The sequence below is a fragment of the Lathyrus oleraceus genome, unplaced genomic scaffold, assembly GCF_024323335.1.
Source record: "Lathyrus oleraceus cultivar Zhongwan6 unplaced genomic scaffold, CAAS_Psat_ZW6_1.0 chrUn0006, whole genome shotgun sequence".
Taxonomy (NCBI): domain Eukaryota; kingdom Viridiplantae; phylum Streptophyta; class Magnoliopsida; order Fabales; family Fabaceae; genus Lathyrus; species Lathyrus oleraceus.
Window position 1 is genome coordinate 3,574 of NW_026112397.1, and position 10,896 is coordinate 14,469.

Consider the following 10,896-nt stretch of genomic DNA (forward strand, 5'->3'; position numbering starts at 1 on the left):
AATTACGTCAAATTTTTCTAACTAAACGTTCATGATGATGAACATATTGAAAACATGTTTATTAGCCATGAACATTCAGAGCTCAACTATATTGAGTTGTACTACCTCCGTTTTTTATTATATGTCGCTTTGAGAAAATATTTTGTACCACAATATAAGTCGTTTTATAATATCAATGAGTCATTAATGTTATTTTTTCTACTATACCCTTAAATATTTATTATTCTCTCTTCTTTCAATTATATCGATTTATCTTTTCAATATCATTAATGAAGGACAACTTTGTAAAATCCTTAATAATTTCTCTTTTTTATACCATAATTATTACATTTCTTAATACGTGTGAAAAGTCAAAAACGACTTATAATAAAAAACGGAGGGAGTATATTTTACTCCATCAATCTCAACAATCACAAATTTGTGATCAATCTCAAATGTTTAAACGAGATGAATTACAATTTCAATGGCATATGCTGATATTGTCGATGATGATGAAGAAGAAGAAAGTGAGACACATCACTACTACAAACAATATGTTTCATGATTAAGTTTTCACCTCATCCATTGGCCATCCATTGATCGAGTTCACACACAACCCAATAATTTTTACAAGACTCGTCCAATTATTGGCCGAGTCAATACTAGATAAATACATCATTCACGAACTCGTTCATCCATTGGGCGAGGAGATATTAAAAAATAGGGTATATTGGGAATAAAATCTTAAAAAAGGGATAAATTAATAAAAAAAGTCCTAAAAGTATAGTTCCCCATTCAAAATTTGAGATGCTTTGCTCTTTCTTTTTGGTTTGTTGGTTTGAATTATGGCTTTTGACTACTTACTTTGATGATTTGTCTCATGAATTATGGTTCCAACTCAAGATAAAATTCAAAATGTCCACACCTACCGACTGTGTAAATTAGGAAAAATACAGGACCACTTCACTGAGCATGCATTCTGCCTTTTTTTTTTCCATAGTAAATGTTGAAACCAAATGGGGCTAATAAAGGCATAGAAAACACGTGATTCTATTTCCATGAGAGAGAGAGAGCAACTTAATACTATCCATCTATTCAAATAACAAAATCTAGGTAGATATTCCAGCAGCAGCTCAATTATTGGTCAAAGACGTCAAGATAAGCTACTAATAATATATTTCGATGTTAAAGAAAAACCAATAACTTTTTTTCTATTTGATACTATTTTTTAGTATCATTAGTAACATTTTAAATATGTTATCTACTTATTGATTTTGTAACATTCTTCATACCATTGATAAGATTAACTTTTTTTCTATTTGATACTATTTGTAAACTTTTATGGTTTGAAATATTTAATAGTTCAGTTAAAATGTTGTTTCATATAATAAACGAGAACAGTTGGATATATTTATTGAGTAGTACTACTAGCATCAATTGATATCAGATCATCCATATAGACCTCTATGTTCCATCCAATATGGTAAGATAACATGACGTCCATAAGTCGATGGTAGGTGTTAGGATTCAAACTCATGAGCAGATGTCACTTTTCACCACAGTTGGTACCTATAACCGTTGTGAAATGTATTTTAGTAAATACCAAAAAAGAAAACTATAATACAAAAATTATTACCACGGTTAACAGGAAGACCTTTGTAAAATGAGTGTTATGAAAGGTCTATTTTATAGTAGTGTGTGAATTAGGATCATTTGAAAGGGTTTACCACATCTTCATCATCTCAAGGATTTCCAAGACTTTCATCTTTACAAGTTCACCTCGATTTACTTTCTCCCTTAAGAAGTGAAATCTATCTTCAATGTGCTTACTCTTTCCATGCAGTGAAATCTATCTTCGATGTGCTTACTCTTTCCATGCAAAACTGGATTCTTCACAAGATTTATGGTTAACTTGTTGTCGATCTACAACACCGGAGGTTTCTTCACTTCCACCTCAATCTCTTATAGCACCGATTTGATCCAGATTGCTTGACACACAACATAGGATCTTGTTATATATTTATCCTCACACGACGATAATGCAACCACAAGTTGTTTTCTCGAGCTCCATGAGATCGGGGCACCAAATACTTGATAGAAATAACCACTTATGTTTCTTTGATCTTCCTTATCTCCACACCAATCAACATCTGAATAGCAAGTAACCATAACTTTTTTGCTTTCAGAGTCTCATCGAAATAGAATTCCAAAGTTTATCGATCCTTTTAAGTATTTTAGGATTCTTCTTGCAACGTTCATGTGTGACACATTTGGTTCACTCATGTGTCTGCTCACTAATTTGACTGAGAAATCTATATTAGACTGACTATTGCACACGTATATCATAGATCCGACAATTTGTTTGAACAAAGATGTATCGACTATGTCTTCCTCTCCATGCTTCTCCAACTTCAAATTTGCCTCGACAGACAAAGATGTAGGAGTCGAATCATACATCCTGAATCTCTTGAGTATCCCTTTGACATACTTTCTTTGATGTAGAACCATACCTTACTTCGACATATGAAATTTCATGCCTAGGTGTCATACCCCAAAGTTTGCCCTACTTTTTTAAATTTGTTTGGTTTATGGTTTTGTTCATTTGCATACTTTTTCTATTTTGATCATGAACTCATCGACATTTGCATATGATAACAAATTTAGGCCAAAGGTTCGATGATAATGAATTTAATCAGTTTAAGTGGATTTTCGAGGTCGATATTATTTGGTAATTATTAAGGTTTATTTCCCGTATTACTTGTGGTGGAGATCATCTCTTTATTTGAGATTCATGGTTATCAGAAGAGATTGAAACAATCATCAATTAATTCAGAGGTTTGCTTGGATTCAAAGGAAATGACAAAGTTGGAATAAAAGAGAGATTTCATTCATTTATTGGAAAATATCAATTCTCGAAAATAATAAAATTCATGGATTAAGGCACTCAAAATTTAAGCCAAAAGTGGTAGAAAAATCAAGGCAAATGCATGAAAATTTAAGTTCAATTACTAGTGACTCTTTGTCTTACATCCTAACTTGGTACTTTTGTCAAACTCCAATATCATTGGTCTCTAACTATCTTTAACTACCTATTTCTCCATAAGCCATACATTTACCTAATTACCCTTAACTACCATAACTTCCAAACTAACATAAACTTCCAAACAAACACAAATCTCAACTTCCATTTTTTTCACTCAATCCTAGCCATTCTTAACAATTAATCCTATGGTTGAAATTGGCGATCCGCAACTTGAGCTTAAATTAATTTCTAACCATTGATAAAACCAATTACTTGGATCACAATCCAAAGGTGATCATTCACCTACCAAGTCTATATAAACAAGTTATTTTAACATTTTTGGGGGTTAACTAGCCTAACTTGGAATTTCATATTGAAGTTCATCTTCTCCCTCACTAAAGTTCATCTTCTCCCTCACCCTCACTAAAGTTCATCTTCATCACCATTTAGAATTTCATATTGAAGTTCTAAAATGGTAGAACTTAGCCATCAACAATTTCTATATCATCATCAATAATTATCAATCAACAATTCAAGCATTATCATCAAAAATCATCCATCAACAATTCCTACATTATCATCAACGATCATCATCAAAGATTCATCAATTCAAACTTATTCATCAATATTCTACATCCAAAATTCATCTTCTACATTAATTTATCATCAAAAATAATCATCAAGCTTGGAATTTAATTGGATTAAAGGAGCTTATTCTTGAAGTATTCCGAGTTTCTCTTTGACATTTCGATTCTCAACACTAACCAGAGCAAATCTCCGTTCCGTCGATAATCCTATATCTGTTCCACACCCTTACCATGAATTATTGGATATTTGTTGGTTGATTTAGCTTAAGCTACTGTTTTGAAATTGCTTATTGGATAATCACTTATTTTTGCATAAGATACATAAATTTGAAAATAGTATTTTTTTTAATTCTTAGTATAGAAAACGTTAGCTCCATATTAATTTTTTTTGTTACACTTAATATTAACTTAGAAAATTTTAGATATAATTATTATTACATCATATTAATTTTATCTAATCTTATTTACAAGTCTAGTCACATCACTATTTGATTAGTTAATTAGATTTAGAATTAATTAAATAACTTTTTAGAATTTTAGAATTTTAGGATAAATTAGATATAATTGTTTTTAATTCATTTGCATGGTTAGAAAATTAATCCAATATCAATATTTTGTGAAATGAACATTTTGCACTTAGGAGGTTTATTTTGATATTTTAACCTTTTAATATGACATATTCCCTTAGGATTAATTGTGACTTAGAATCTTAATCAAGTCTCAATAATTGCATGCTCCTTTAGGTATAACCTTTGTAATAAATTTCAACCATTAGATTAGGTTTTAACCTAGTTTACAAATTAATTCAAACCCTCTGATTTAAATTGATCAAAAGCAGTTTTGATCAATTAAATTCTTTGATCTTGTATAATCCCACAGTCTAATTTGAGTGACCAAAAGACCCTTGGTCACTTAATAAGACTTTTTTCTTCTAAGCTGTGGAACTCAAGACCTCAAATCAGATTCTCAATCAAGGCATCCTCAGTCATACCAAGCAGCGGATAATAGAAGACACGTCAAAGGTGACAATTTTCAAGAGCTTGTCAAATCAAAGTTAGAAGTGTGTGACACGAGCCTTAAATAATAGAGAAAGAATGAGACTGGAGAATTCTTACCCTCATTCTGAATATCTTTGGGTATGAGACGAATGACCCAATGCTCACCGTATTCACCTCTATTCATAGACTTTTGCATAATTCGAATCATACGATTGACAAGTCTCTCTTCACGAAGCAGTAATGCGACAAGCAAGGACTACATCAAAAACTTTTCAATCATGAATCAAGTTGCACGACACGAGCCTTAAGCAATGGAGAAGGAATGGGACTGGAGATTTCCTACCCCCATTCTGGATATCTTTGGGTATGGGACGAATGATCCAGCGCTCATCTTATTCACCTCCATTCATAGACTTTAGTGCAATTCAAATCGTACGATTGTTAAGGTCTTCATAGTCATCACAAGCAACAACAAATATTCTTCTCTCCCACTTGAAAGTTAAGACAAGAGTTACATGTCACGAGCCTTAAGTAGAAAAAATGGAATGGGACTGGAGATATCCTACCCCCATTCTAGACATCTTTGGGTATGGGACGAATGACCCAGCGCTCATCGTATTCACCTTTACTCATAGACTTTAGTGTGATTCTTATTAAGTAACTATCAAGTCTATTCCATTCTTTCATTCAACCATTCTATCATCTTCTTTTTCCTCTTTAATCAGTTTGTTTTCAGCCGTAGTAGGTTGAACTACGAAAGCTCTGATTTCCTTATTGCACTATTAGGGTACGTAGGCAGGAGAACCCAGTTTCTTCGCGAGTTACCTTATTTATCAATCTACTCTATCTATCGATCAATCTTCTAACACCTCAATTGTGGAGCATCATTTGCTATTAGCAACTCGTGGTTGTACACCCTCTTCCAATCAATTCTTTTCCTTGTGAGGTGTTAAACCTTGGCCATTTGATTTGGATCTTCGCCTTGAGAGTCTTAGACTTTGGTATCTAACTATATTTGCCTTGTGAGGTGTTAAACCTTGGCAATTCGATTTTGATCTTCGCCCTAAGAGTCGTAGACTCTGGCATCTAACTCTCTTTTCCTTGTAAGGTGGTAAACCTTGGCTATTCGATTTTTATCTTCGCCTTGAGAGTCGTAGACTCTAGCATCTAACTTTCTTTGCCTTGTAAGGTGTTAAACCTTGGCTCTTTGATTTTAATCTTCGCCTTGAGAGTCATAGACTCTGGCATACCTGTCTCTTTTACCTTGTGAGGTGTTAAACCTTGGTTATTTAATTCAGTCCTTCGCCTTGAGAGTCATTGACTCTGGCACTTGATTCTATTCGCCTTGTGAGGTGTTAAACCTTGGCAATTTGATTCCTTGACAACATCAGTCTTAGACTCTGGTAGTGATACCTCACCTTGAAGGTCATGAACCTTGGCACTCTTTTTTAGCCTTGAAGGGTATTGAACCCTGGAAAATCAATCTATCAATCTCCTCTTGCCTTATCAATCATCTTACTTTCAACAATAGTAGGCTAAACTACGATTTCTTTGGTTTTCTCATTGCACGATGAGAATACATAGGCACGAGGGTTCAAATCCTCTACGAGCATACTTATTTATTATTCCTACCTTAGGGCATTCCTCCATTCATTTCCATGATACATCAATATTCTACTTTCATTCACTCCATGTGATAATACCCTTGTTTTGAGCAAAATATACTATACCTTTGTGCTCCATCTTGCACCTCTTTGGGAACCAAGAGTTGTTTGTGCTATGAAACCAAACACCTAATTCATTCTTTTTTCGGTTGTTCCGATACAGGGATATCGCGATGTAGGCCCTCACTTGTTGGTTCATACCAGTGTTTACTCTTGGGTTCATGTTTCACCCTTGTTGGAGTTCAAATCATACTAATCTTCGACTTTGACATCATTATTTACTTCGTCAAAATCATAGATTATTAATGGCTTGTGAATTGGATCACCAGAATTCCAACCCCAGGTAGAATTTTCATCAATCACAATATCTTGAGTCATCATGATCTTTTGATTAATTGGATTGAATAACCTGTATACACCATTTTTATGATATCTTACCAGAATCATAGGTTCACTATTGTCATCAGGCTTCCTTCTTCTACCATCAGAAACATGCTTGTAAAAAATAGAGCCAAACACTTTCAGATGACTCACCGATGGTCGTAAAAAAACTTTTTTAGTCACCACATTTACTAACACGTCCAAATCTACACTTTTTTCACTCCAAACTTCTTCGGGAACCTTGTTCTTCAACTTGGTATGGCAGATGTTCAGAAAGTAAACCACAGTGGAAACAATTTCACCCCATAAGCGAATTCATCTCAATTTCGATCCTCACCAACACATTCACACATCAACCATTACATTCAATTCACTCCACACTCTTCAATTCACTTCCTAGATTTTGGAAAATTCTTCTGCTTCAACATGTATCTCGCCATGTCCAATATGGTCTTTTTTGTCCTTTCTGATATTCCATAATGTTGAGGCGTATACGGAGCAATTACATTATGATTGATACCATGTTCTACATAAAACTCATCAAACATCTTGGATGTGTATTCACCACCTCCACCTGTTCGCAAAACTTGGATCTTCTTCTCACTCTGGTTTTCGACAATCATCTTGATTATCTTAAAGATTTTGAATACTTCATCCTTTCCCTTGATCACATAGATCCACAAATTTCGACTAAACTCATCGACACAAAAAAATACATGTTTCCACCAATGTCATGCTCCTGAAAAGGGTCACATACATCTGAATGTACAACTTCGATTATGCAGGAGGATCTCATTGGCATAGTCGAAACGAAATACTTTATGGTTTGCTTATCGACTAAGCAACATTCACAGAGTTTGTCGGGCATCTCAAGACTTGGTATACCAATTACCATATCTTGAGTAATTAGTTGATAGAGTGATCAAAACTTCATATGTCAAAACCTCAAATGCCACATCCAACTATGCTTGTGGTCAACAATAACTTTTAGACATTGTACCTTAGTCGAACTGATCATGGTCTTGAATGTCCTATTCTTCGACAAAGGAGATCTCAAGACCAAATTATTCTGACTGTTGAACAATTCCCAGGCTCCATATTTCATAATCACTGAGAAACCTTTTTTGACCAGTTGTCTAACATTAAGCATATTTCACTTCATTCCAATTACATAGAGTACATCTTTGATCATAGATTTTCCTCCATTTCTCCCTTTGAATAACTATGTCTCTAGTATGTTATTCTTGCAACGAGCTATTATCAGCAAGTTTGACCTTGCTCTACCTAGACAATTTGAAATCTGCTAACCACACTTTTTGACCAGTCATGTGATTCGAGCAACTCGAGTCAAGGAACCAGATCTTGGAGCTGACATGGTCATCTACAACTGCAGCCATAACCATCATATCTTCATAATCATCTAAATTTTGGCGTGCAAGGTTCACTCCTTCCTCCTTGCCTTTTGTCGCTCCCTTCTCTTAGTTGTTCCAACAATTCTTGGCTAAGTGACCCCATTTTTTAGAGCTATAGTACTTCACACCTTTTTTCTCTTTGTCTTTCTAATAGGACTTTCCTTCTCATCTTTTTGAGGATTCTAAAGCTCTATGATCGACCTTATGCTTTTAAGGGTTCAACCAAGACTTCTTGTTCTGAGTCTGGTCTCTTTTACCTTTTAATTTATTGAAACCGCCTTGCTTCTTCCATGCCTCATCCTACAGTGCTTGTATCGAATCTTGAACCCCTTTGCTTTCGAAAATCCTAATCTCATGTTCCTCCAATGAACCAACCAAATCTTCCAGTTTCTGGGTTTCAAGATTGTTGGATTCTTGAATAACTACGATAATTTGATCAAAATGAGAGGTCAACGTACACATTACCTTTTCAACTATCATCTTATCAGTTCAGGTTTCACCACAATCCTTCATGAGATGGACGGGATTCTGCACCTTCAACACATAGGCTGCAACCTTTTCATCTTCTCTCATCTGCATCAATTTGTAATGTCGTCACAAAGTCTGAAATTTGATAACTTTGACTTTCTCACATCCTTCATAGTACTTGATAAGAATATCATATACCTCATTCGTCGATTCAGCATGAGAGATCTTGTCGAAACTTTCTGAATCTAGCACCGATTGAATGTAATACCTGACCTTGTAGACTTTCTTCTTCGCCTCCTTGTTTGTGACTCTATAAGCATCAATTGCATTCTCAGCAAGCTCAGGGACACCATTAGTAACCACTTTTAGGGTTCCATGAAAGTCGAACAAGGATTTCATCTGCTTGATCCATTGGTTCCAATTTTTTATGTGAAGAATTAGAAGAGAATTCAGAATTCCATTAGTACCATTCATCCTTGCAGTGATTGATTAACAATCCACGATCCTGGAGTACCGCATCTCACCGGGATGGGTGAGCTATGACAAACACGATCACTGAATTTAACCAGAGCTCTAGAAACGAATTTGTTAGTACGTGAGACACTTTTAGTGAGGAGAGAGATGTTGTGGGTGAGAGCTAGCGGGAAAGGACGAACTTCGGGAAGAGGACCGAGACACGGGAGAGGAGGAGAACAGGCGGCAGCAAGACGAAGCGATAGGAGTTAGTCCAGGAGAGAGAGAGAGAGAGAGAGAGAGAGACAGAGAGGAAATAAATATTGATATTATTGAATTATGTAACAAAACTGAATTATAAAGTATCTATTTATACACAACTAAGTAACTTGACTGCTAAGTAACAAATATAATAATCTTAAAGCCTAATTAACTTTGGGCTTAAGCCTCACACAACTTGGATTATATCTTATATCTCAACATTTTTCTGTGAAAAATTATGTTTTATTTACGTCGGAAAAAAATTTCGGTGGAACATCTACAGTAAACGTAAATAAATAAAAAACACATTGGCGTCGATGCAATTGATGTTCCCTATTAAAATTAGGAGCACGAGTCAATTACTTTGCCAAGCCCTTTTTTAGTTTTACAATTTAATGTTTTTGAATCTTAGTTAGAAAGTTGGGTATGTTGGGATTTTTTTAATGACAAATATAATATATGGTTAAATATGTTTCTGGTCCTCCTAAATATCTCAAATTTAATTTTTAGTCCCTCAAAATATTTCCTTCAAAAAATTGTCCTCATAAAGTTTTTCATCCACACTTTTGGTCCCTAATACTGAAACGGTCGCTAAAACTGTCTCTAAGTCAGTCGCAAAGTAATAAAATGTTGCTAAAATCGTCACCAATTATGTCGTTAAGTTGTAAAAATCGTCGCTAATTTGCAAGAGGGACCAAAGGGTGGATGAAATATTTAGTAGGAAAATCCTTTGAAGAAAATATTTTGAGGGACTAAAAACAAAATTTATGATATTTAGGAGGACCGCAAACATATTTAACACTATAATTTATTATAAAGGGGAAGCCAACACCATACAATAAAGTATTCACAAATCACAATTTTTTTTTTGGAAACAACCAAAGCTAAAAAGATACAACCCATAAAATACAAACAAAAGCCATAAAAATTATCCAAATAAGTAAATAATGATGTGACCACCCATGAGCAGATCACAACTAAAAAAGAACCACCTCACTACTAATAAGTTAGATCTTCAACCCACCAAATCCATAATTAACATATTAGATTTTATCAAAATAATAACAGAAGATCAAAAACCAGAATCTAAAACAGTATAAACATTGGGTCCGCAATAGGTGCAAGTAGAGGAAACAATTCTTAAACCAATCCGAGAAGGTGCAAGACTTCACCCAAAATTTACCCAAAAACCATTTCATATAAAAAAATGCTCTCTTCAATCACCTCTCTCGTTGTTTTTGTGACTCCATTAAATGTAACATCATTTCTAGATTTCCAGATAGACCAGACCAGAACAAACTAAACCATAAGATAACCACCCTTAAACTTAATGATACTCTCTAAAGAAAGAAAAGACTCAACAGTGTCTTAGGCTTTTGAAAAAGATTATACTAGATGACGAAGTTAACACACAAGTAAAAAAATGATGAGATATCATCTTGGCTGAAACCCCACATAAAGGGAAATAGATACAATTAGGATCATAAAACACCCCCTCTTCTAAACAAGTTAACCTTGGTCAAAATTTTATCTTGGAGAAGTTTTCAGAAGAAGACCAAGATCTTAGATGGGGCCTAACAACTCCAAATAAAGGGAAGGATATGTTCCTGATCTGAAGGTGATGTCATAAAAGAAATCTAACCCTCTATGTAGACAAAGTAAGTGGAGCCC